Consider the following 27,985-nt stretch of genomic DNA (forward strand, 5'->3'; position numbering starts at 1 on the left):
AGATATATAAATCTTTTAGAGCTTCTTATATGAATTGTTTTTTTTTTTTTAAATCTCCCCAGAGAGCCTTCCTTCAGCTTCTTCCATATGTTTCATGAAGTCTTGGAAAATGATCTCTAGGGATGAGTGATCCTGTCTAGCCTCTTACATCTCTCTTGTCACTGGAGGGTTGTTGATCGTTTCATATGCGGCTGGTTTCTTTATTCTAGGATAAAAGAAGAGTGCAATGTGATACTGGAGATAGTAGCTGTGGTCATCCTACCATGAGGTGTTATTCTGGACACATCACATCTTTCCTAAATGTCACCACATCTCACCCATCTCCAGTCCTTATTCTTCAGGAGTTGGGGATGCTACTCTGACTGCCTATGGAATATGTGCTCAGCTCTCCATTCCTTCTCCAACAGATGTTTATTGAGGGAACAACTGAGTGCCAAGCCCTTGCCCAATGTTCTTGGAAGAGAATAGTAAATATGACTCTCAGATCTCTTGCTCTCCTGAAGTTTCTACAACAGTCTGGTAAATAGACAGATAATAACCTAAATAAATTGGCAAGGTGATTTTAGCTAGCAACAGATTGCACAAGGAGAATACGACTATAGATTGAGTCAGTGTGAGTAGCCTGAGCACCTTCTGAGTGAACACTAAACCTCCTCGCCTCTCTTAGAAGGGCCACAGACATGAGGGATGGCTAGGGCAGAGTTTCTCTGAGGTTAAAAAGCAGGTTGACACTAAAAGGAAAGCACTGTGAGCCTGGGTGTGTGGTCCCAGCACCCAGGAGTCAAGGAGGTCTACTTGTTGGTCACCGTAGGCTGCAGGATGAAATCCCATCTCAACAAAACCAAAGAATGCAAACCAAAACAACTGCCACCAAAGGAACCATTGTGTCTAGAGCATAATAAGCTAGGGTCCATTTTGTGTGGTGTCACTTAGATCTTAGTTGGTAGCTTGTATTTTATTCTAAATCAGTAATTCTCAACCTTCCTAATACAGTTTTTCATGTTGTGGTGACTCCCCAGCCATAAAATTATCTCATTGCTACTTCATAACTCTAATTTTGCTACTGTTTTGAATTGTAATGTAAGTATCTGATATGCAGGATATCTGATATATGTCCTGTGTGGGGTTGTGACCCATAGGCTGAGAACCACTGTTCTAAATGCAATGGGTGTTTCACAAGAGAGCTCTGTCTGTGCCCCAAATGAAGTTTCAAAGTAGTTGTTTCTTAATGTAGGGGGTTAGTGGATGGTGTTAAAAGTGTCACCAGCAATAAGAACAGCTGGCCAGATTCTGGAACTGTGTTAGAGAGCTACTGTAGATAGGTTTTACTGATGTATGAGGACTGGCAGAGGTAAAGACAGATCATTTCTGATTCCCATTAAAATATTCAAAATAAACACCAGTCAGCAAACCACAACACAACAGCTTTAATGGACTGGTGAAATGCCTTCTTTCTTCTCCTCTCCTCTCCTCTCCTCTCCTCTCCTCTCCTCTCCTCTCCTCTCCTCTCCTCTCCTCTCCTCTCCTCTCCTCTCCTCTCCTCTCCTCCCTCCCCTCTCCCTCCTCCCTTCCCTCTCCTTCCCCTCCCCCTCCTCCTCCCCTCCTCCCTCCCCTCTCCTCTCCTCCCCCTTCCTCTCCCCCCTCCTCCTCCTCCCTTCCCCTTCCCCCGCCACCTTCTTCCCCTCCTTCCCCCTCCTCCTCCCCTCCCCTTCTCCTCCCCCTCCCCCTTCTTCTTCTCCCTCCCCCTCCCCTTCTCCTCCCCCTTCTTCCTCTTCTTCCTCCTCCCCCTCCCCCTTCCCTTTCCCCTTCTTCCCCTTCTGCTTCTTCCCTTTCCCCTTCTTCCCCTTCCCCTTCTTCCCCTTCCCCTTTTTCCCCTTCCCCTTCTTCCCCTTCCCCTTCCTTTCCTTTCCTAACCATGCCCAGATTCTGTCTTGGTTTCTTTCTCTAAATTGACTTAATCCTCACCTGTAACAGCCCATGATACCATGCTTACCATTCCATCACATAGTGATTATTTTAAGGTACTTCAACTTCAAGGCATAGAGTTTCTGGGTTCAGGGGATAGACTCAGAGGTGGGCCAGTAAGAGTGAAGTTTAGTGTTCTTGTTCAAGATTTGTAGGTGATATTCTCTCTGTGGGTACATAGGATGGGTTGTGCAGCTTTGATTGCTTTTGGAAGCCATCTTTGGGGCAGACTAGAGAAGCTGCCATGTAAGGAAGCAAGTAAAAGCATGATGGAGATTTGGAGTCGAGCTTTCTTCAAAATGTTTATGAACTGATTTGAGACAGTGTAAATCGGTATTTTATTTTTAGTTAGTTATATTCGAGATAGAGATTCCCGCAGCCAAATGCTGGTCTTGCATATTCTATTTAGCTTAGGCTGACCTTGAATTCCTTATCCTCTTGTCTCTGCCTCCTGAGTTCTGAGATTACAGTTGTGTATCACTATCTGAATGTAATTTTGTCTTTTTATTGTTTGAAACTCAGAACATCTTAAGATGTTCACTGTATTCAGTGGAATGTTAAGAGCACAGTCTCCTTGAAGTAGAGCCAGAAGGCCACTGTGAAAGAACAAGTTTGAGTGAGAGGGTAAAGTAAGTATTGTGAAAGTTGTTGTCAACTTGACAGGATCTATAATTACCTGAAAGATGGGCTGCTGGGCTTGTCTGTAAGGCGTTATCTCCATTATGTTAATTGATAGACCCTCTTAACTGTGGGCAGGACTACACAGGGGATCCTGACTATCTGAATGAAGAAAAGGAGATAAGCAACAGCTTGCATTCATTGTTTTCTGCTTCACCATGTGACCACTCTGCTTCACTCTCCTGCTGCCTTGAGTTCTCCATTGTGATTCATTGAACCTTGAACATGGGAGTCAAAATAAAATTAGTTCTCCATTAAGTTGCTCTTGTCAGGATATTTTTTTATCACAGGAATTGAAAAAAGACAAGTATGTTGCCAAAAGGAAGCATCTAAGTTAAGGGAGGATTCTAGGATCATTATACATAGTAGAATTGCAATAGAAGAAGAACCAGAATCCACCTGGGAAGCAATGAGGAGCTTCACTGACTTGGTGGAAATAAAAGCAACAATGCTTGAAGAAAAAAAAAACCCTAAAGATTCTCTATAGCAGAGCCATCCTAAAGAGAATTGTGCCAACAAGAAAACAGAGAACAGGGATCTTCTTGTGTTGCCCTATAGAAGAATTTTAATTCATCTACTTGGCTGTTCTAGCAAGGGATCATAGCCACACACCTAGGTCTGTGTGATTTGGCTGAAATGCAGACACACCATATACCTGTAATCCCTCTGGTTGGAATACAGACATACTAAATACCCACAGTCCCTCTGGCTAGAATACAGACATACCCTTAGTACACACCTTTCAGGTAAAATTAGTTTGTAGAAGGAAACATCTATGTTTGAAAGTGAGTGACATCTCATTCAAGGACAGACAAAGTGATGAATCAGAGAAAGATTTGAAAGAATGAGCCCCACCCCTGCCCCAGGAACAGGAAAGGAAAGAGAAGCTATTTAAGAGTAGTCCAGGCAGAGATTCCAAGTCAGTCAGTTGGGAGTCAATGCAGTGAGTGCAGTGCAGTAGAGTGAGTTCATTCATGAGTTCATGCAGTTCAGTGCAGGTTAGTAAAAGCAGTTGAAGGCAGGGAATAAGAAGAACCCAGAAGTTTAGAACAAATTGCCAGAGTTAGTTTGAGGCCAAGCAGAGCAATTCAGTGAGAAACTAAGAGAAGCCAGATTGAATCAATGTGTTTGGAGAGGAGTTTGAGCCAAAAGAGCTAAGTTGAACCACCCAGCCAGAGTTCAGAAAGAACTAGAAAGGGTGAGCTTTTTCAGCAGTAAGTCTCCAAGATGGCAATTATGTCAGAGGAATAAAAGATACATTTATACTTTCCAGGTACAATCAGCATCAAGTTCAACAGAATAGAAATAAAATGAGGGAGAAGGCGGCTTGGCAGAAATAAAATAATCCGATTGTGCAGGTCACAAGACCTCTCACACTGTCACAGAAAATAATAGAATATATGCTGCTCTCACTGACTCTGAAACCTCACTACAAAACAAAACAGAGTCATGGCCAACAGCAGAGAAGTTTGCTACTGAAGGGAATAGGGATGGGGTGGGGGTGGGGATGGGGATGGGGTGGGGGTGGGGTGGAGGTGGGGATGGGGATGGGGATGGGGTGGGGTGGGGATGGGGATGGGGATGGGGTGGGGTGGGGATGGGGATGGGGATGGGGCTGGGGCTGGGGGGTGGGGGTGGGGTGGGGATAGGGTGGGGTGGGGATGGGGATGGGATGGGGGTGGGGATGGGGATGGGTGGGGGTGGGGATGGGGATGGGTGGGGGTGGGGTGGAGTTGGGGGTGAGGAGGATTCTGCTTATCTTTGACATATTTTCAACAATGCTAATTATTAAATGTTTTTAATGTCACTTCCTTCTCTGAAAGTGTTGCCCACTCAGAATTGCACCACATGTGTAGTTTTATGGATTATAGATTGCACAAAATTGAGGAAAAAATTAGTAGTGCTTTATGCTGAGTTCCAATGTCATGAAGATTTGTTTTTAAATCTTAAAAGGAATGGTAGGACTGGTAAGATGGCTCAGTGGGTAAAGGTATTTCTCGCTAAGCATGATGACCCAGGTTTGACTCCTGAAACCCATGTGACAGAAGAAGAAAACTGAGTCCCACAATTTTTCTTGACTTCCACATGTGTGCCATGGCAAAAGTGAACACACACACAGTAAATAAACACTTTAAAAACTAGTTTAGTTTAAAAATATTTATTATATAAAGCATATAAAACATGTCTTACATACTCATAGCCTCTATAATCATTAGACATAATATCAGACATAATAATGATTGTATCCTTTATTGAAAAAAACTACTTTAAGATGTTTCTTATTTGATTAAAGTGAAACAAATGTAAAAACTCAGGAACAGAAAATTAATTATATAAAAATATTCCATAAGCACCGAAACTATTTAAATATATAATTGAAAGTTACATCCTCTGTGATTTAAATCCATGATGAAATTTAAATTATGATTAGTTATTTTCATAACTCTTCAGCATAATAGACATTTATTGTTTTTTTCCTCAGCTTTATTAAGGTATAACTGACTTAAGGTGTGAATTGTGGTCTTTCCTATGCTGATATTTTTTCTGTTTCTGTGAGAAAACACTCTGAGAAGATCAATTTGAAGGTGAAATGGCTTATTCTGGATCACAGTCCAAGAGTTCTGACCATCCTAGCAGGGAGATTAAGGTGGCAGAATCTTGGAAGAGCTGCTCACATCACATCCACAGTCAGAAAGCCAAGGACACAGAGTAATGAACGAATGCTACAGCTTAGTTCTCTCTCTCTGAGTATACTGTTCAATTTCCTATCTAGGAAATGGTGCCACCCATTGTGAATGGATTGTCAAAATCCAGTTAATATATTAAACATAATCTCCCACAGACATGTCCATGTCATGTTGAATGTTGACACTGACCATCACATTTGGCATATGTGTATATTAAGAAGCAATGACCACAGTCAAGGTAGTCTACCTTGTACTGCCTCACAGGGCTTTGTTGTTTTTAATTTTGTCTTGAAATCGCAATTCTGTCTTTTGGCAAATTTCAAGTGTTACTCAGTAGAATTATCATGTTATCCATTAAAACCCTAGAAATTTTATCTTTCATCTTTCTCTCCCATTTTTTTTCACCCCCTGCCCCAGTCCCTGGCACCATTTTACTATCAGTGTCTGTCAACCCAGTTCTTTAGATTTCTTATATAAGTAGAATCATAGTTTCATTCCAGCCTTTTCTGGCTCTTTTCACTGTCACAGTGCTTTCCAGGTTCATTCTGGTTGTCTAGATGGAGGGACTGCCTCATTTTCAAGGGTGAAAGTCTTCCACCGAGCGCAGTTTCTTTATCCACATTTTCTGTTTTCTTTATGTATTCATTCATTCTTCAACTATGTTTAGGCTACTGGGCATGATGGTACCATGAACATGAAGTACAGGCATGTCATCAAGATATTGGTTTCATTTCCTTTGAATATACACTCAGAAGCTAGGTGGGTGGAACATGTGGCCATTCTATTTTTAGCTTTTCAAAGTATGTCCAGTTTTCCATAATGGCCTCACCAGTTTCTATTCCTGCCAAGAGCATTCGAGCTCCCAGAGCTCTTCTCCCTGACTTTGCAAGCATAGAGTGATACTTATTGCAGTTTTGATTTGAATTCCTTTGGTTGATGATATTAAGTACCTTTCTAGATTCTGTTGACTTTTGATTGTCTTCTTTGGAAAAATATCTGTTCAGGCCTTTGGCTCACTAAAAAGATTTACATCATTTAGTTATATTGAACAAACTTTTTATAATTTGTAGATATTAGCCCTTTCCTTTGTAAGAGATGTGTTTGCAAATGTTGCCTCTGCTAAGGAAAAGCTCTTTGGTTTAATGTGCCCACTGGTCTTTTATTAGTGGGTTCTTGGTAGCATATATTTTTTAAAAAGCATCCCAAGAACAAAATTTAAGAGTTCTTATAATATTTTTTCTTTAGGAATTTTGATAGGGGCTGTCTTGTTTTATTTGGTTTGGTTTTCTGGGAGTTATTTTCTGTGAACAGAGCATGCAAGAGACATTTTAAGTTGTTTTCAGTGAGTGGAGTTTCACAGGAACCCAACTTCACTCTTTTTCTTACAGATAGGCAGTTTTTTGAAGAGCCTGTTCTCTCCTTTTAAATTCTCAGCACTCTTAGGCAAATGTCAAGAGGGTGTATGTGGGTTTAACTATATTCTCTCCATTCAAGTCCATATGCCTATGCATTCTTTTTAATGGCATTACTATGTTGTGTTGAATACTACAGCTTTACAATATAATTTAAAACCAGAGTGTGATGGTTCCATTTCTGTTATTACCCAAGATTGCTTAGCTATTTTGCGGTCATTTGGAACATCACACAAATGTCATGATTGTCTTTCTTTTTGTATGCATGTATGTGAGAATGTGTGTGCAAGTGCATGTAGAAGGCAGAGGTCAACATGGATGTCTATTTTATTCACCTTATATTTTTTGACACTCTGTCTTTCATAGAACCTAAAGTTCCTTGTGGATGGACTGGCTGGCCAGTGAGATCTCCAGGATCCTCATGTCTCCACTCTGAATTTGCTGGTATTATAGGTTTTTTAATGGGTACTGGGGATCTGAACTCAGGTTGTCATGCTTGTACAGCGAGCACTTATACGTGAAACCATTTCCTTAGCTCAAAATTGATTTTTATATTTCTGGGAAAAATGCTGTCCATTAGAATTGCATTGAACCTATAACTCTTGTTAATATTTCAACAATATTTATTCTAGAAGTCCAAGAACACAGAAAAGCCTTCCATTTTCTGTCTCCAGTTTTGTGGTTTTCAGCATTCATATCTTTCACATCCTTGGTTATACTTTTTCATAAATATTTTATTCTTTCTAATGAAATTATAAATGAGATTGCTTTTGGTGCTTACTTTTCAACTGCTCGTTGTTAGTGTACAGAGATGATCTCTGTGCCTTACTGTCTATCTTTCAACTTTACTGAACAGGTTCATCAGTGACACTCTCTATGTTCCTTTCTGATGAAGCTTTTAGAGATGTGGGTGTCAACCCCATTAGCGCCCCATATCAGATGTCCTGTATATCAGATATTTATATTACTATTCATAACAGTAGCAATTTAGAGTTATGAAGTAGCAATGAAATAATTTTATTGCTGGGTATCACCACAATATGAGTAACTGTATTAAAGGGTCACAGCATTAACAAGGTTGAGAACCACTGTTTTAGAGTTTTCTACCAGTTGCCTGCAAAGGACACACTGCTGCTTCTTCTTTCTGGATCTGGGTATACTTTTCTCTTTTCTTGCCAACTGCTCTGCCTGGGACAGCCAGTATCACTTTAAATAGAAGCAGGGAGAGCGTTCCCTATCTTAGAGGACCACTTTCAGCTTGTCAGCAAGGAAAATGGTGTCAGTTGTGGGTTTATCATATACATTGAATCATTGCTGTATCCCAGGGGCAAACCCTTCTCGATCATGGCAAGTGCTGCTTTTTTCCTCACTTTCCTTTTCCTCTTCATCTTTTCTTTATATTGTGTATGTGTGTGGGGGGTATGCGAGTGTGTGTGTGTGTGTGTGTGTGTGTGTGTGTATGTGTGTGTGTGTGTGATGTGTGTGTCTACACATGCCACCATGACCATGTGAAGGTAGCAAGAAACTTGAGAGAATCATTTTCTCATCCACTGTGTGTTTCTGGAAATTGGACTTGGGCTATTGACTTGGCAGTGAGTGTCTTTACCTGCTGAGTCTTGAATGATACTTTTAATGTTCTGTCGAATTCAGTTAGTTGGTTTGTTTCCTTTTTTCATCTATGCTGGAAAAATTTTAGAAGTTGTATTAATTTCTCTTTAAGTATTTGAATACTTGGTTGAATTAATAAGTGATAATATTTTGGCATAGGATTTTTCTCCTCTCTCTCTCTCTCTCTCTTTCTCCACCCCTCTGTGTGTGTGTTTTGTGTGTGTGTATGTGCATGTGTATGTGTAACTGTTTCTGCCCAACTCTTTATTTCAGCATGGTGAACCTCATGATTGATATAATTTTTAATTGAAACAGAATTACATCACTTTCTCCATCTCCCATTCATCCAGCCCCTCCCAGTTACCCTCCTTTGTCAAATCCCTCCTGTGTCTCCTACCTCTCAAGTTGATAGCCTCGTTTTCTTTGACTATGATCCTTACATATATCTGACCCATTTTTTTGATGTGTCATTTGGAAATTTCCTCTGAACACCTCAATTTATTTAAAGTTTTTATGGCCTCGACCTGGATTTCTATTGGAAGAAATTGAGAAGTCACCGATTTTTCTAAAACAATCAGCTATGGATTTAAAAATAAAAAAAAAAAGATGATTATCAAATGTGTGGTCAGTCATAGCAATCTCATTTTGAGAAGCGATGTGGGTGGCAGAAAATTGAGATGACAAAAATTTAGTCCAGAAACTCAATTTCCACCCATAAACGAAAGTCACTGCCAACATGCAGTATGGCTCTTGTCCCTCAAAAGCCTCATAAAGTGAATTAGATAAAGTTATTGATCAATTTTGGTGTTCCAGGACAATTTATATAGCACGAAGATGTGTTTCTTCACAGCTGAACATTTACAGTGTAAAGTCTTGTTTGAGAACCTTTATTTCTGAGAAAACAATATTTTGGTTGACTTGTTGAACAATTGAAATATATTAAACAACTGCAAAATACTTATTCTTGTCAAACACAAATAGAATGTTCTTCAGAACAAATCAGATGTGGAGGCAGAGAACAAAGCTGAGCAAATTCAAGTAGATTCCAAGAACATCAGCCGGGTCTTCTCAGCACAAGGGTGTTAGACTGGAAATCAGTGCAGAAAAACCAACAAGTTCACAAACACTTGAAATGGTACAGCACTTACTTAATGGGTCAGTCAAAGAATCAAAAGGAAAATTAAGGCACAAGACAAACAAAAATGGATACACTATCCCAAAACTTATGGACCCAAAACTTATGGACACAGAAGTTTTAGCGGAACATTTATATTACAGCTGCTAACTTTGGGGAAGGGGAATCAGATCTCAACCAAACTTTATAGTCAGAGAAGTAAAAGAAGGTCTGGCAAACCTAGAAGCAGCAGATGAGAGCAGACAACAGTGGAGCAAAAACTAATGAATTGGAGACTAGAAAACAGTAGAAAGGTTCTAAGAAGTTGATGATGCTCAGGAGAAATAAAACCTTTGGCTAGATTGATGATAGGGATGGGTAATTAAAACACAATTATAAATGAAAGCAGGTACCCTATTCCTTAGGCTGCAGGAATGTTAGGGGTCGCAAGAGACCACTAGGATCAAGTATGGGCTCACAATTATAACCCAATAATTTAGGGAACCAGATGAGAGGAGTAAAGTCCTGGAAACTATTCATGATACCACCACGAAAAAAATTCTATTGAAACAATAGCGAGTAAGAAGACTGAATAACAATAGTGAGTAAGAAGACTGAGTGATGATGATGATGATGATGATGATGATGATGATGATGATAATGATTTCTAATGGACCAATAATGACTAAGGAGCCTAAATCAGTAATCAAAGTTTCTTTTAGTAAAGAAAATTCTATGGTCCAGGGAAATAGATCTGCCAACAAAGACTTTGCCTTACAAGAGTAGAGACTGGAGTTTAATCCCCAGCTCCCACATAAAGATCTAGGTGTGGTAGTAATGAGAACACTGGGAAGGTAGAGACAGGAGGGTCCCTGGGACCCACTGGCCAGCCAGTTTGTTCTAACTGGTGAGTGGCAGGCCATGAGATCCCTGTCTTAAAGCATGGGATGATATTCCTGAAGATGACATCTGAGGTGGTATTCTGGCCTTCACGCACATGTGCACATTTTTAATTTCATTTCTGTTATTATAATAAAATACCCTGACAAAATTCAACTTAGGAAAGAAATGGACTTATTTCAGTTTATAATAGCTGGTTATAGTCAATCACTGTGGAAAAGTCAAGGCTTTAAACAGGTGATCATACCACTTCCTTGGTCAAGAGCAGAGAGAAATGAATTGCACACATGCTCACTTGCCTGCTTCCTTGTGCTTATTTGATCACTACTCCTTTACAGCTCAGGGCCTCTGTATAGGGAATGGTGCTACCCATAATGGGCTGGGTCTTCCTACATTGATAAACTTAATTAAGATAATCCCCCCATTGGCATGTCCACAGACTAACCCGATATAGATAGTTCCTCATTGACACGTTCATTCTAGGTGATTCTAGGCTGTGGCAAGTTGGTAATTAGAGTTAACCACAAAGAGTATGTTACATATCTTTATAAATAGGCATATACTTGGAAGGAAACTATGAAAAGTGCTGAAATATCAGATATTGATGGAAGGAGGGAACTGAGGGGGAGAGGAAGGGGAGCAGGCAGGGGCGAGGATTACATTAGAGAGAGCAGGGGAGAGAGAAGGGAGATCAGCTGGAGGGGAGGGGAGGTTGGCAATCTCTAGGGAGTGCCAGAGATCTGAGATGGGGAGAGGAGCTAAAGGGTCTATGGGGGTGACTCTAGCTGAGATTCCTAGCAGTGGAGGATGTGAATCCCGAAGTGACCACTTCCTGTAGGCAGGCAGCACTACCAGTGGAGAGATAAGATCAGCAACCAACCCACAAAGCCTCTGATCTAAAATGTGTCCTGCCTACAAGATGTGCAGAGACAAAGATAGAGAGAGACGGAGGAAATGGCCAACCAATGACTGTACCAAATTGAGACCCATCCCATGGGAAAGAACCAACCCCTGACACTATTAATGATATTCTGTGATGCTTGCAGACAGGAATCTAGCATGACTGTCCTCTGAGAGGCTCCACCCAGCAGCCAATGGAAAGAGAGTCACACCCAAACATTAGATGGAGCTCAGGGAGACTTGTGGAAGAGTTGAGAGAATGGTCAAGGGACCCGAAGAGGGCAGAGACTCTACAGGAAGACCAACAGAGCCAACTAACCTGGAGCTTGGAAGCTCCCAGAGACTGAACCACCAACCAAAGAGGGAGCTCAGGCTGGACCTAGGCTGCCTGCACATATGTAGCTGTTAAGTAGCTTGGTCTTCATGGGGGGAGTAGGCCAAACAACTGGAGCAGGGTTGTCTCTGAGCCTGCTGCCCACCTGCATATTTGTGAATCCTGTGCCCCTAAATAGACAGTTTTGTCTGGCCTAGTGGGAGAGGATGTGCTTAGTCCCCGCAGTAACTTGATGTGATGCAGAGGGGAGATTAACATCCAGAGGACAAAAGAGAAGGGGAAGGGGGGGATGGAGAGGAAGGAAGACTGCGTGAGGGGGTACTGGGAGGAGAGGAAGTGCTGATCCTGGGTTGTAAAGGAAATAAATGAATAAATAAATAAATAAATAAATAAATGTAATAATAAAAAAAGAAGTGCTGAAGTATTCAAGATTTAAATTGTTTAATTTAACTTAAATTTAATCATTGTTAATTTCCCCCTTTCTGAATTCAAACTAGCCCTTGTTTCTGTATAACTCTCTCAATTTTGTTAACCTTATGATTGAGACAATTTAAAAATATTTTAATTATGTCACTTTCCTCCTCTGCCCTTTACCCTCTTGAGCTCCTTCCAGTGGCCTTCCCTCGAACCCTTTTCATGTACCCCCAACTCGTGATATATATATATATATATATATATATATATATATATATATATATAGAGAGAGATAGAGAGAGAGAGAGAGAGAGAGAGAGTGTGTGTGTTTCTGTGTTGCCCCAGATAATCTGGAACTTGTTGCATAGACCAAGCTATTTTAAACTCAGAGATGTGCTTGCCTCTGTCTTCAGAGTGTTAAAATTAAAGCGTATACCACCATATTCAGATTTTTAAATCTTCCCTTTGAGACAAAATTTTTATAATTTATCCTGTCTGGCTTTGAACTCATTCTGGAGAGAAAGCTGGTCTTGAACTCACAGCGGTCTGACCGCCTTTGCTTCCTAAGTATTAGGATTAAATGCACTCACCATCATGCCTGGCATATTTTATGTATTTTTCAATAATACTTGTGTACTTTAATTGTTTTGTTCTAGATTCTATTTCCCTGAGGATGCTCTTGTGGATCTTTCTTTGTCTGTACCTGCTCTCCAATATTTCCCTGGGTTATTTTTCACACTACTAAGCCATATGCTTTCCTTCTTACCCAAAACTCCATTTTCCCCAATTCTCCCTCAGTTCACTTAATTATTAATAATCTTAGCTCTAAAAGCCTATAAACTACATTTTCCCCAATCAATACCATAGTTTTTCTGTCTCCAAATCTTATCAGGGACACAAGAGAGTCACACAATTGTCTTGCTAATGCAAGATAATCCAAAAACTGCTGTCAGATCATTACAACTGTTAATGTGGTTGGCTTTCTCCTTAAAAGGCAGTAGGGACATAAATTTGAGTCTCTTAGGGTTTCTATTGCTGTGATAAAACACCACAACCAAAAGCAACCTGGAGAGGAAAGGAGTTATTTCACCATACAACTTACTGGCCATCATCCAGGGAAGTCAGAGGAACTCAAGGGAGGAACCTAGGGGCAAAAATTGATGCAATGCAGAGGCCATGGAGTGCTGCATATTGCCTTTTACTTTTTTATACATCCTAGGACCAACCACCCAGGAATAGCACTACCTAAAGTGGGCTGGACATTTCCACATCAATCATCTATCAAGAAAATGCCCCACAGGTTTGCCTTCCAGGCCAATCATTTTGTTTTCAATTGAGGTTCCTCTTCTAGGACGATTCTAGCCTATGTCAAGTTGATAAAAACAAACAAGCAACCAAGCACACAAAGTGAAGACAGACAACTCACGAGGAAGATGGTCATGAACTAGAAAAAAAATAAAAGTGGGAAAGAGGAACATGGAAATGAGTGGACATGTCTACTGCAGCAGATGTGTAAAACACAAACTAGAAGAACAAACAGGGGAGAGAACAAGTGACTGAGACATTCCCATGTGTTCAGTATTCCCGAACACCAGAAACCAAAGAAAAGGAGATGGTCAAAGCCCCAGGCAAAAAACTCAAGAGTTTAAAACTTGCTTTTAAAAAAAGTCAATGTCCATGAAATGATTAACATTGTGAAAGAGACATTTAATATGTAAGGAAGAACCAAACAAAATGGCTTAAATAAGAAGAGGCTATCAGGGAGTAGAGACAGAGTGGAGAGCATCAATGACAGGCCAGAGCAAGCAGAAGAATGAATTTCAGGGTTAGAGGAAAAGGCTGGGACAATATCCATTTAAGAGACCAAATCCTAGACTCTGCAGTATATCAGAAGGATTAAGCCTATACTCTCAGCAATTAGTCAGTGAAATTGTATCAAAGGTTTTCTCAAGCCAGAGAAAGAAATGGTCAATAAACACTAGAAACATTTAGAATCCCAAATAGATGTGATCAGAGAGTATCTCCATGACATATTATAGTCAAAGGCCTTCTCTGACATTCCACATGAAGTGGAATGCATATGCATATACGAGCAACCAATAAGTAAATTAACTAGTTAATTAAGTGGATTTTTTAAAGGCAAGTATATTACAAACAGTTCTCTCAGCAATTCTAAACCACAGAATATTTTCCAAGCCCTGAAGGTAAATGACTACCAACCAAAATTGCTATGCCCAGCAAACTATTTCTTAAAATAGAGAAAGACATGTCCAAATAAATACACAATAAAACAATTCATGAGTACATAGACAGCATTTCAGAAACTATTTAAAGGAACACTATACTCAGAGAAAAAAGAAATGCAGTCTCATTCATGAGAACTCAGTAAGAAATGTACTCAGAGAGTACATTTCATGAGAAGAATATATAAACAGAGGAGAGCTGAGAAGGAATCCATCTCATCCGACATGATAAACCAGCAAGTTCTGATACAAATAAAGGGAAAAGTAGAATAACTAGCAACATCCAAGTGATCAGAGCAACCAACAAAATCATAGGAAATAGCAACTTCCTCTCAGTAAAAACATAAACTTCAAATAGAACTTAACTCACCACTTAAAGATCACAGCTTCGCTTTAAAAAACAAGAAAAACAAAACAAAAAACCAAAACAATGCAACCAGGTATCTCCCTCATCCCCCTTTTCTGGAGCATCAGGTTCTTGAGAATTAGATGCATCTTTCCCACTGAGGGCAGATCTCTGATATATATATGATATATATATATATATCACATACATATCATATATATACACACACATATGTATATACATACATATATGTATATATGTATATACATATATACATATATGTATATATACACATATATGTATATATATATGTATATATATATGTATATATGTATATATGTATATACATATATGCGTGTATATATATATGTGTGTGTGTGTTGGGGGGATCCCTCAGACCAGCCTGTGTATGACGCTTGGTTGGTGGCTCAGGGAAGGGGGATGCACAGTTGGGGGAAGCACTCACAGAGGCAAGGTTATTCTGTAATGTACAGGCAACACTAGTAAAGATCCATTGATTAATGGAATCTATTGAGTTGGATACATAATTTTGTAAAATCTGGAGTGACCAAGATCTATGATTGATATATATCTTTAATAAAAAGGAAGAACATGAAAAACAAAACAAAATACAACAACCACAACAAAATTGATCCAATTATCTGTTGTCTCTGAGAAACTCATCTTACTCACAAAGATACCCACTAATTATGGAAATCAACCTGCTAAGCAGATACAGTAAAAAAGCAAGAGTATTCTCCTATTCTGACATCCAATAAAATAGATTTTATATTAAAAAAAAGTCAGGAGAGATAAATAAGGACACTATATATTAATAAAGAGAACAACTCATCAAGAAGACACAACATTTTTATATTTGTGTACCAAATATTGGAGCTTTCAATTACACACATATACACACATGTACACATGTACACACACACAAACACATACAACCAACACAAACAACAACAAACCACACTAAAAAGCATGAAAAGCCAATCGTAGGTCTTGATACAATAATAGTGGGAGACTTCGATATCTTGTCTTACATTTAGACAATTTATTCAATCAAAACTCAACAAACTCAGGAACTGAACTACACCATAGATCAGCTGGATCTAACAGATAGCCATGGAACCTTCTGTTCATTAATTCTAAATGTGGAATCCATATTCTCAGGGGCCTACAGAAACTTCCCTGAAACTGATTATTTTATAGGTTATATAGAAGACTGCAACAAATACAAGAGAGCTCAGATAATTCTACATGTCTTAACAGGTCATATTGAAATGATATGAGAAGTGAACAATGAGACAAACCTCTCAAATACATGGAAATTGAACAATGTACATTTTAATACATGTGTGTCATTGACAAAAACCAGGGAGTAATTTTAGAAAATGGCAGTTCAACTTGCTGCTCCTCTGGCCTATAAGAAGAACAGTTCGAAGGGGAAAGTTTACAGCTACAGGTGCTTAGTTAAAAGATCATGAAGAAGCCTACAAAACAATTCACACCTATAAGTCCAGTACTTGAGAGTTGGGGGCAGGAGGATTATTAATTTAAGACCAGGCTCAATGACATATTAAGATCAAAGTCAGTCTGGACTATAGAAAATCACAACTCAAAAACAAACAAAAAACACCTCAACACATAACAGAGAGAAATCTTATACAAATAAACCAGTGTTACATCTCAAGATTCTAGAAAGCAAGAACAAGCCAACCTCAAATGCAGTAACTGGGAAGAAATACTAAAGGTTATGGCAAAAATTCATGAAATGGACACTAGAGTAGATTCTTTGTGACTATAAACAAGATCAGTAACCCTCCTAACCACACTAACAGAAAGAAAATACCAACCTAATAAAATTAGGGGGATGTTGCAACAAACTCCAGTGAAATCTGAAAGTTCATTAGAGACTAGTTAAAAACTTACAACCTAAAAAAAAAAAAAAAATGGAAAAATCTAGAAGAAAATGAATAAATCCATGAACACATATGGTGTACCAAAATTAATCCAAGAAGATACAAACGACTTAAGCAGTCTACAAGAAACAATGTGACTAAAGCAGTAATTTAAAACATGCTTTCAATGACAAGCTCAGTTTGCTGAATTCTCCCAAAATTTTACAGAACTAACACTAATACTTAGACTGTTCCACAAAATTGAAAGAAAAGAACATTACCAACTCAATCTGTAAAGCCATTGTTGCCCCGATACTCAACGCAGATATGGACACCACAACAGTAGCAGCAACAACAAAATGGTAGACCAATTTCCTTGCCAAATATAGATACAAAAAATTTCAACAACATATTAAGAATATGTATCAAGACCATGCTTGTTAAACACACTCAGATCTCTAAAATACACTCCGTCTAGTAGCAGAAATACCATAATCATCTCAATAAAAGCAGAAACAATTGTCAAGATTTAATATCCTTTTGTATAAAGTTTTGATGAAATTAGAAATAGAAGAAATACCTCTTGGCACAATACAGGGTAAACACAACAAATACGCAGACAAAGTTTAATGAATAGGTGTGAGGATATGCATTGAGAACATATCTGCAGACTCTGGAGCAAGCAAGACAATATTGCCTACTCTCCTACTGTTATTTAAATATAGTATTCAAAATCTTAGTTTGAGTCTTAAGACAAGAGAAAGAAATAAAAGACATATGATAGGAAAAGAAGAAATTGGATTATCCCTATTTGCAGTTGACACGATCCTACACTTAAAATACCCTATAAACCTCACCAGACAATTCTCAGATACGATAAATACTTTCGGCAATATGGCAAGATAAAAAATCAACACACAAAACAAGCAACTTTTCTATGTACCAATAACAAACTTGCCAAAAAACTTAGGGAAAAAATAACATCTACAACATTTTCAAATATACCTAGAACAGACCTAACTGACTAAGGAGGTGAAAGATCCCTGAGATGAAACTTTAAGATACTGAAGAAAGAAACTGAGGAAGGCAGTTGTCTTGGTTACATCTTTTCATCACTGTGAAGGGACACCAGGACCAAGGCAACTCTTATAAAGGAAAATATTTAATTGAGGTTGGCTTGCAGTTTCAGAGGTTCAGTCTATTATCATTATGGCAGGAAGCATGGCTGTGTGTAGGCAGATGTGGTGCTGGAGGAGAGAGTTCTACATCTTGATCTGCAGGCAGCAGAAAGAGACTGGCTTCCGCAGTCAGCCAGGAGGAAGCTCTGATTCAACACTGGGCAGAGCTTAGGCATAGGAGACCTCAAAGCCCATACCCACAGTGACACATTTCTTCCAACAAGGCCACACCTCCTAATAGTGCCAAGCATTCAAACACATGAGCCTATGAGGGCCACATCTATTGAAACCACTTAAAGTTAGAAAAAACTGTCTAAGCTCATGTATTGGCAGATATTGCAAAAGTGACCATATTGCCACAAGCAATCTACAGCAGATCCAATGTCATTTCTGTAAAATTTCTGACATGCTTTAGATAACCAGAAAAAAAAATCCTAAAATTTATACGGAAACAAACAAACAAACAAACAAACAAACAAACAAAAAAACCCCACAAAGAATCAAACCAATCCTAATCAAAACAATACTAAAGATATCAAAGTATCTGGCCTCAAACTATACTACAGAGCCATAGTGTCAGAGATAGCATAGTACTGACACAAAAGCAGATTTGTAGGTTAATGAAATAGTTCTCAAGATTCAGAAATAAGCCCAAATGGCTATTTCTGTATAACTATTATAAAGTTTCCAAAACCATACTTTGAATAAAAAGACAGCTTCTTAAAAAGTGGTGCAGGAAAAACCGTGGACACCAAATGCAGAGGAGTGAAATTAAGTTCATAGCTCTCATTCTACACAAGAATTTCTTTAAGATGGGTCTAAAGCCTCAATACAAGACCTGAAATCATAAAACTGCTGAAAGAAAACATTTCAAGATATAGATAAGAACTTTCTGGAAAGGACTTCAACAGCTGGTAGTGTCAACACCATGGGCTGACAAACAGGATTAAGTGAAATTTAAAAAATTCTGTGCTGCAGAGAAAACCACGAATAAAGAGACAACCTACAGAAGGAGAGAAAATCGTTGTTGACTATGCGTCAGACAGGGATTAAATTAAAATCAATATTGTACTTTTAAAATTCTTGTTTTGTTTTTAATTTTAAATGCCCCAAACCTCAGATCTTCCAATCAACAAATGGACCAATGGACTGACAGTTCTCTAAAGAATAAGCATAAATGGCCAACACATATGTTTAGAGCTTGGTGTTCTTAGCCACCAGGGAAATGCAGAGCAAAACTACCTCAAGATCTTGTCTCCCCAGAATCTCACCACCAGAAGAATGGTCAACACAGAGAAAACTAGTGACAGAAAATGATGCCAAAGTGTGTGGAAATAAAAATCCTTTTTCACTGTTGCTGGGCGTGGCAGCTTAGTGACGCCACTTTGGAAATGAATATGGAAATTTCTCTTGAAACTGAAAATACTGCTTTTCAGTGTATACTTAAAGGTCTGTCACAGACAGGCCTTTAACAGAGCACAGAAGCATCCGCAGAACTATTTTTATTGCTGTTCTATTCACAATACCCAGAAAATGGAACCAGACTAGAAGTCCGTCAGTGGATGAACAGGTAAAAAAAAAACAAAAACAAAAAACAAAAAACAAAAAAAAAACGGGGTACATACACAATAAAATATTTTGCAGTGATAAAGTAAAATAAAATTATAGCACATGGAGGAGAATGGAAACCTCCAGAAAGGAAGACTAAGAAAAAAAAATAAGTACTGTATGTTTTCTCTCATATACTAATTTCCTATTTTAAATATACATATATGTGTATGTGTGTGTGTATGCATGTCACTGTGTGTGTGAATGTATGTAGGGGTGAAGGCAGTATTGCTCGAAATGGAATCAGAAGAAAGGGGAAGAGGTCTTAAGAGAGGAGGAGCATAGAAAAAGGGGGCAATAAAATTCATATGACAAAGGGACAGTGGGCTCTTGTGATGTGCGAGTAGAAGACAAACTGAAGGGAGGAAAGGGATGAGGTACCAAGTGGTGCCTGAGAGACATGGGCTGGGCGTAGAGAAGGGGAACAGTAAGAACAAAGGATATATGAAAATGACAGTGAAATCCATTATTTTATATGATAACCTAGTAATAATAACAACAACAACAATAACAAACACTCAGAAAAACCTGATGAGTTAGGCCCACCTGTACTTCCTAACATCTCCTACCATAATTGCAGTTCACAAATGATTATATATTTGTTTGGTAATTGTTTTCCCACTTAGACTCTAACTCTACAAGATAATGACCTTTCTGCCCAATTCATTTCTCTGTTCTAGGCATCAAATATGGCGCTGGTAGATAGTTGGTACAGAAATGAATGTCTGCAAGCATCCTAAGTCAGATCCGGCCGTCTCTCCCAGTCATTCATCAATATAGAGTGTCTTTGTTGGCCAGAGCACCAGTGAGAGAGACAGTACAGTCTTGTAATTTGTAATAGGAGTTTGTAAGTCAGGAAGACTTGGGTTTGAGTCATAAATTAGCTAATAAGTAAATATATGTAAAAGTTTCTTTAAGTGTTTTAAAAATCACATTTATATAATTTGTCTGTGTGCCTGTGTTGAGGGCAGAGGACAACTTTGGGAGTTTGATTCTCTACTTCCACCAAAATGGGTTCTGGGAATCAAACTCAGATCATCAGGCTTGGTGGCAGGTGCCTGTACTGGTTGTACTATCTTACTAGCCTAAAACCTTCTTAATGGTAGTCTGGCCTTAGAACGAAAGAAGAGTCAATAATATTACTCACTTCATGATGAGTATGCAAATTGAATGATATACCACACAGAAAGCACTTAAGATGTTATCAAATAGTAAATATGAAAAAAAAAAGGTTGTTTATAAAGATATGAGCAGTCAGTGTAAAGAGGAAGAAGGCTCCAGGGGTTAATAAGCACATGAAGAGATGCAGAAATTAATTAGAGATTAAAGAAATGCAAATTAGAAAGCCTTGACACATTACTTTATTCTTATTAAACCAGCACAATCAGGATCATACCAAGCTCTCATGGGAACGTGAGGTTCTCAGAGCCCTTCGGCAGAGACAACTAGAGGGGCACAGAGGTATGCCGCCACTGTGGACAGCACTATAGACATACTCCGTAACATTCCTTCAAGTAGAGCACCCTAAACTGGTGCTTCCTGAATACATCTAGGAATATCCTTCCACGAGTGCGTGAGATGACAACTGAGGGTATCCATGGCAACACTGCTTGTGGTAACTGCAGAAGGCAATGTGGCGTTTATTACTGGGAGTGTGGGCAAGAACAGATTAGTGGCTTTTCTCATTGTTGTGACAGGTTATCCAACAAAAGCAAGTTAATGGAGGAAGGGTTTATTCTGGCTCACACTTCAAGGGGATACAGCCCGTCATAGCAGAGAAGACATGGTAGCAGGAGCTTGGGGCAGCCGGTCACACTGCATTCAGACAGGAAACATGAATAATGAATATTGATGCTTGGCTGGCTTTTCGTTTTTATGCCATCTGGGACCCCAGCCCACAGAATGGTGCTACCCACATTTAAAGTAGTTCTTCTCATCTCAGTTAACTTAATCTAGATATTATTCACAGACATCTCCAAAGGCTTGTCTCTTTGGGGATTCTAAAGTCTCTCAAATAGACAGTTTAAAAAAAAAAATGTCGAATTAACAATGACAAGGTGGATGTGTACCAGAAAGTTAGCATGCAGCATCTAAAAGCAGCAAACTGGGTGTAGGCATGGATAAACTGGCACCGCAAAACAGTGCAAGTGGGGAGTGAGGGGGGAGAAAGACAACAGGATGTAATGAGATGCACATGGCAAATGCACTAAGAACCAAAAGAAATGCAGTAAACACAATAGTTGGTTGCCTGGGAGTTCAGAACTTGATAAGAGTGAAGAATTGGAATAAAAACAGATAGATTTAAAGAAAAGATAACACAATAACAGAGGCTTGAATAAAAATAGTCTGATTATGTGCCCTGTGCTAAGGACTGTGACAAACTCAACCCTCTACATCACATGATTAGCAATTGTGATAGCCTCGCAGGATCGCAAAATAAGCACAGTCACTGGTGCCAAAGAGAAGCTTCACTTCCGGTGTGACAGTGCCCCAGGTCCACAGGCTCACCTCTCAGCAAAGCTGATGAAAATTATTTTAAAAATCCAATCTCCAGAAATAGTCCTACGGGGTCATTGAAGAAACATTTATTCAAGATTATCTACTCCAATGTAGTTAGCCAAGTGAGTGCCTTAGGATCTGAACCAAGACCTGTCTGCTCTCATCTCCTAGCCCAGTAAATGAGAACTGTTCTCTAGTCTTATATAGATGGGAGCTCTGAGCTACCTATAGGCAGTTCCTATAGACAGGAACCTATATACAGTTCCCCTTTATCTAGAGGAGCTGGCCACCAGCCATTATCATCTTGTTCCCAGCTTCCTTCACTGTCCTTAAAGGATAAAAGGAATGGTGGGCAATCTGGTGCCCCCATGGTGGGTACCATTGTAGGTGCTGGAGGCAAGCGGGCAGGATGGCAGAGCTTCTGCTTTTGTGGAGTGGACATTTTCAGTGAGGATAGACACAGAGCAAGGAAATAGACATCGAAGCAGTTTAGTATCACATAGTGGCAGACAATATAAAGAAAAGAAAAAAAAAAAAAAAAGGGATTGAAGCAGGAGCCCGGTAGGGGAGCGCTGCTTCAGTCAGGCTTGTCAGGGAAGGCCTCTAGAGAAGGTGACCACTGAGCATCCTGAGGAAAGTGATGGGGGAAAGGGGGATGGGGAACATTTTAGACAGTGGGAGCTACATATTATACCCTATCAGAGGCTCTGGACAGAGCGCTGTTGGTCTGAAGTGGAGACAGCCAGGAGGCAGTACAGCTGGAACAGAGTGGCTGATGAGTCATGGGTCAGTAGCCAGGGGACAGATTAGTTGCACAACCCTTGCAGTTGTCCCAACAGGTAAGCATACTGACCTAGCTTGTAGCCTCATTCTTAAGGAAGAGTTGGCAAGATTTCCTGACAGCTGGTGGTGGTGGGAAAGGAAGGGAAGGCAGGAGTTATCAACAAAGGAGTCAAGAAAAAAAAAAAAAAGGCAAAGAGGAATAAAATATGGCTTTAAAGGGCCTTGAACTGGGCAGCTGGGTAGATGGTTGGATAATGTGCCAGGTTGGTCCTGGTTTAAGGAGGGGTACTCAGAGGCAGTGTGGATATACCTACCTGAAGCCAGCCTGGTTCTTTCCCTGTTCAAGCCTAGTATTTTTATGAACATGATTTTGGCTGAGTGTGAAATGCTTAATAACCATTCAGCTGGAGATGCTGAGGAGACAGTTGGATATACAGGCCTGGAGTTCAAGAAAGAGGTCAGATCCACAAATATGAAATGAGAAGCAAGCAGCATGCAGATGACAGTGAAAACCGCAGGACAGGATGAAATTAGACAAGGTCTGTGGCCTGAGTCCAGGGCTACACAGTCACTCAGAGGTCAGGGGAATGAGGAGGACCCAATAGCGATGGAGAAAGGTCAATTCATGGAGCAGAAAGAAAATCAAAACGTTGCATTGTCCCAGAAACCATGTAGAGATGTCAGAAGAGAGAGGTATGGGTTAACTGTGTCACTGCTGCTCAGGAGTCAGGTGGCATGGGGGCTGAGAATTAACTCTCAGATTTGGAAAAACAAAGGTCACAGTGACCTTGACCAGAATGCCTTCCCCATGGAGTTGAAAGCTTGGTGAAATAATTTCCCTACAAGAATGAAGGAACAGGAAATGGAGACTTTGAGAAGCCATCCCTGATAGGGAGATGAGGGTTCAGGTTTTGCTTGTCGCATTTGTCTGTCGTTGGAAATGATCCTTTAGAACAGGAAATGCTGATGGTAAAGGTGAGTGACTGTAGGAACAAGTCCCTTTCGCTGGAGACAGAGGTGGATCCCGGCGCCTCAGCAATTCAGTTCATGAGCCTCAGGAGAGGAGTGGTGAAGGCTGGACCGTGGAGGAGGGCAGAAGATGGGATGGTAGGTGTGTGTGAAGATTCTGTTTTGGTCACATCTATTTTCTCTGTAAAAAGAGTACCAAGATCATCCGCTGAAAGTAGGAAGAAGGTGTGGAGGTCTAAGAAAACAATTTGAAATAGTTAAGGTTTTATTTGTCTACAAGTAGCACAGATGCTCAAAACAACAGAGGCTTAGCTCAGCCAGGAGTTTGAAAATAGCCTATCTGGTGTGGATGTGGGAAAATGGCCTAGCTGGTGTGGGATGAGGTTCTAGGGATGTCCTGGGTTTACTTTATATTGTTGTGATAAACACCATGACAAAAGCAGGGAGTGGGAAGGAGAGAGCAAATTTCATCTTTACAGCTCATAGTCCAATATGAAGAGAAGTCAGTGGTCATGTCCACTCTAAGCTGTGGGATGTGGGATATGAGTGAGACACAAAGCAAAGTTAGAGCTGGAGGCAGTGATGCACACTTTTAATCCCAGCACTTTGGGAAGTAGAGGCAGGCAGATCTCTGAATCTGGGGCCAGTCTGGTCTACAGAGTGAGTTCCAGGTCAGCCAAAGCTATCCAAAGATAACCTGTCTCAAAAAGCCAAAATAAAATAAAGTGAAGTTAGGGTCATGGAGTCTAATAAGATTCAGCTTTGAAAAGATTTTGGGGGAAGACAGGTCATCAATTCTATATGATACTAGCTTCCTAAGTGCTGTCCCCATAGCAGTGGGGCATGTTGCACTACAGACAAATGGAGCTCTAGGGACTGTCACAGCCCTGGGACAACTGAACAGTGGGTACACACTAGCTGTGTGAAATGGAAATCTGGGGTGCTGCAGCAAGAGATAGACACCCCAGAATAGTCCTTCATGTGGTCATCTCAACAGATGTGGAGTCAAAACATATCACACAAAGTTAAACCTATTCCTCATTTAAATTTAGAATAGACAGATATAGCCGTAACCTGAAAGCAATGTTGGAAAGTTTAAAAAGCATTGCTTTTAATGTCAGGAATAAGAAAAGAGCCCTCTGTCACCACCATTATTCCAAATTATTTTAGAGACAACATATGGGTTGGGGGAAAAAAAGCAAAGAAGTAAGTAGGAAAAATAACTATCTTTAGATGTGAGTGAGTGTAAATCTGGAAAAACTGAAAAGCATAAAAAAACCTATTAACTAAGAAAGAACTTAGTAAAAATTGGTTAAAACTTTTAAATATAAAGACCAGTAGCTACTTTTTATTATATTACTGGTTATAGTGTAAACAGAACATATTGGGGGAAAAAAATCAAAACTTCTTTGCTGTAAACAGGTAAAATAATGCAGTAAGTGTAGACAAACAGGTAAGCAGGACCTTATGAAAAAAAACTAAAAATTCTAGGGAGATTTATTAAACAAAGCTTTAATAAGTAGAAAGATGCATTGATCTTGAGTAACATAACTAAACTTGGCTAATTATGTTATTTTAAAGATTTAATCTACATTCTAGTTCTGTTTCTGTTGCTGTGACAAGCTACCAGAATAGAAAGCAACTTACGGGAGAAAGGGTTTATTTTAGCTCACAATTGTAGGTTATAGTGTGTTGTAATAGGGAAGTCTAAGCAGTGGGAGCCCAAAGCAGCTGGTCACATCACATCCACAGTCATGAACAGAGAGAAATGTGTACAGAGATGCTCGCTTGCTTGTTTGCTAGCCTTTTCCACTCTTACACAGTTCAGTTCCATAGCTAGTCTAGGGAATGGTTCTGCCCACAGTGGACTGAATTTTTTATCAGTTAATAATCAAAACACACACCCCAACAGATATGTCCACACGTCAACCTAATCAGGGTAATTTCTCATTAAGATTTTATGTAAAATTGACAGAACTAACTACCATAATTTATAAACCTACTTTGTCCCTGCCTTAGTTAGGTTTCTCTAGAGTCACAGAACTTATGGAGTCTCTCTTTGTATATTAAGGGAATTTATTGTAATGACTTACAGTGTGTAATCTGACTAACCCAACAATGGGAAGCTGTGAGTGGGAAATCCAAGAATCTAGTAGTTCAACTTGTACTAACTGCAAGGCTAGTTGTTTCGGCTGGTGTTCTGTATAAGCTGGAATCCTGAAGTGGGTTCCAACAGATGTGCTTGCAAGTAAGTCCAATCAGGGAAAAAGAGTGACTCTTCCTTCTTCCAATGTCCTTATGTAAGCCTCCAGCAGAAGATGTGGCTCAGATTAAAAGTGTGTACTGCCACACCTGGATCTGGAACTTACTTTGTCCCAGGCTGACCTTGAACGCAGAGATCTGCTTGCCTGGTCTCCTGGGATTGAAGGCGTGTACTACCTTGCCTGAGCCTAAGCTTTTTATGTCACTATGCCCCAAGATCTCCATTGTCAAGATCCAGGTCAGAAGCCTGTATCTTCGAGCCTTGAGATCTGGATCACAGATGTGCCCTCCATTTCTGAACTGTAGTTTACTCCAGATGTGATCAAATTGACAACCAGGAATAGTTGTCACAGGCCCCAACCAAATAATTTGACAAAACAATACGTTGTGTTCATCTAGAAAACAAATGATGTGAAATAGCCAGGAGAGGTGAGGAAGGGGACAAAGCATCATGGATAGAAAGTCGAATTGCAAAGCATTGTCAGAAATGAGTGTATGTGTTATGAAGCTGAAGAAATTAAATATTTAGGAGCTAAAGGAAGAACAGAGAAACAGAGTCCAAAAATAAACTCAAATGTGTGGGGATATTGAACATGCTGGAAGTGGCATTTCAGTGAAGTAATGGTGGACTGTCTAAAAAATGAAGTGTATTGGGCTTCTGGTTAGGTGCTTTGGTGGAGAGGTGGGAAAGAGAGGACACAGATTTCTCCCTGGGTCCTTTTGAGAGCAGGCAATAGAGAAGTTGGATCACCTTTCAACTCCGGGAGAGCTGGTGTTCATATTTGCCTTGCCTGTAGTGATCTCAGCAGGGAGCTGCAGGAAAGCAAGTTGCAAGGTGACTGGTGTTAGGAGAGGAAGCAGGAAGTACAGGAAGGGCCCAGACAGGATGGAGCCTGTGGAGGAGGGGGGGTGGGATGCAGGATGCGGAAGCAGCTTAGGGAATGAACAGAGGAGGCAGGCGCCAGTCAGGTCTGGTGGGGCCACAGGCCACAGCAAGAACTGTATTTTATTCTTAAGTGCACTGAGAAGGCCTTTGTGGGCAGTCAGCTGTTGCTGGGAGTGTGATTTAATCTGACTTATATTTCTAAAACTTATCGTGAAGTGGCTAAGATGGTAATTTATGTTATTTGTGTCTTTTGCTATAATTTTAGAAATACTGATTTAAGAGAAAAGACTGTGTCTGACACGAGCTAGTGGTTTGAGCCCATCTTGGCGACTAGTTTCCATTGCTCAATCAGCACCATGACCTTGACCCCACAGTCTTTTTTCCCTTGTTGATCTATGCAATCTGCCTGAACATTCATGTCTACCACCATTCATTACCTTTGCACAGAATAAACCTCAGAAGGCTAGAAGATTCAAACATCAAAACTAACTGAAGGAGAGACATGAAGGTTTATTCCCATTTTAGGAGAGAAAGGTGATTCTGGGAAAATGGTCCAACACGAGAAGCACAGTTGTGGGATCCTGGGAAGGGAAAAGAAAGGAAAAGACAGAGAAACTGTCTCTAGGCTGCATGGGTTTGGGTGGAGTAGGATGGGGTTGGGTGACTGGGGTGGCTGGGTGGGGTAGGGCAGGGTAACATGGGGTGTGGCGTGGTAGGTGGATGAGGTAGGGTGGGATGTGGTGGGTGGATGGGGTGGCTTGGGGTGTGGAGTGGTGGGTGGATGGGTTGTATGGGTGAGGGAGTGGGGGAGTGGGGTGAGTGAATGAGGAAAGACTGAAAATCCTGGTCGTAACTTATTGAGCACAGAGAGGGTATTTCACCGTGAGAAGCACTTTACACACATTCCCTTGTTCATTTTAACAATGCTATCTTTGCAGTCAAATTCCTATTCTATTAAAAAAACTAAATAAAATGAACTGGATGTCAGGGTAGTTAAGACACTTGTCCAAAGTCACTCAGCTGGTAGGTGGGGGAACTGGGATTTGACCACATGCCTGAAAAGTAGTTGTGTCTGTTGGAGAAGAGGCTCTCTCCACCCATTCTTTACCCTGTTCTCACCCAAAAGGAAGAGACTTACCAGTGAACTCTCTGCCCTCCGCCTCCTACTGGATCCTGCCAATGGGAAGCGCTGGCACTCGGGAAGACCAGCTGTTTACGCCCCCCAGTTTCCTTCTCCCTGAATCTCTCCCTGTACTTTATGCCCCACCATGTCCTGTCGGTCAATGCTT

At 40.2% G+C, this 27,985-nt stretch overlaps 1 long non-coding RNA gene across 1 annotated transcript; it reads right to left on the bottom strand.

Annotated features, from left to right (window-relative positions):
• On the bottom strand, positions 1-27,983 carry LOC143438871 (uncharacterized). Its single transcript, XR_013107434.1, has 3 exons — positions 27,835-27,983; positions 2,642-2,861; positions 1-205 (listed from the first exon to the last, which is right to left on the bottom strand). It is a non-coding gene; the product is annotated as an uncharacterized LOC143438871 (long non-coding RNA).
• Between the last annotated feature and the right edge of the window lie 2 nt (positions 27,984-27,985).

The sequence above is a fragment of the Arvicanthis niloticus genome, chromosome 26 (genome assembly GCF_011762505.2).
Source record: "Arvicanthis niloticus isolate mArvNil1 chromosome 26, mArvNil1.pat.X, whole genome shotgun sequence".
In the NCBI taxonomy this organism is placed as follows: Eukaryota; Metazoa; Chordata; class Mammalia; order Rodentia; family Muridae; genus Arvicanthis; species Arvicanthis niloticus.